The 707-nt window shown below is 39.3% G+C and overlaps 1 protein-coding gene across 1 annotated transcript in view; it reads left to right on the forward strand.

Moving 5' to 3' along the window:
* Positions 1 to 707, forward strand: part of PXYLP1 (2-phosphoxylose phosphatase 1) — a 60,509-nt gene that overhangs the window by 26,226 nt on the left and 33,576 nt on the right. The window lies entirely within an intron of this gene.

Here is a 707-nt window from a genome sequence, read left to right on the forward strand (position 1 = left end):
ACAGGGCTCAGTTGGAGGAACAAGACCCCACCCTTAGTTAGGGATGGACAGAAGCACTTTACATTGGACGTGTAAAAGTGGGGGTTGTGTTATCAGAGATGCCAGTTGCTGGACATACGAAGTCAATTGTGAGGTGCAAGTGGATCTTTGTCAATCTTTTGGCAAATGTTCCCTTTTGTAGAATGTCTGACAAGTCCCTTAGAATGGTTTTCAGACTCCCCTGCAGGGCCCTTGGGAAGGAAGGGGGTCCTCTGGCCCTGCTTCATTCCCAGCAGATGTGCTTTTTAAAAAAAATAGGTTTTGAGATCTAATCCATGCACTCTACAGTTCACCAAGTGTACAATTTAACGGCTTTTACTACATTCACACAACTCTCACCACATTAGCAGATGAGCTTTTATCTGATTTTGTCTGTCAGGGCCCTGAAGATTATATTTGAAGGAGCAAAAGATCCAGGTTTGAAATTACTCTTACAATCTTACTGTAGGTTAAGAACCTTTTTTAGAAAGAATGTTTTTCAAGTTCTTTTTAAACTCCCAGTGAGAACCAGGAAATAAATTTTATTTCTAAAACCGATAGGATAAAATCTCTAGTAGCCATTTACTTTTTTCATAGATGGGACATTTAGGGCCTTGTTCAGCTTTTTTTTTTTTTTTTTAGAAGACTTTCTGTGCAGTTCTAATGTGGCTAGAGAAATTTTAAGTGAG

This window comes from Otolemur garnettii, unplaced genomic scaffold (assembly GCF_000181295.1).
Source record: "Otolemur garnettii isolate 467f Iridium unplaced genomic scaffold, OtoGar3 scaffold00032, whole genome shotgun sequence".
Lineage (NCBI taxonomy): Eukaryota > Metazoa > Chordata > Mammalia > Primates > Galagidae > Otolemur > Otolemur garnettii.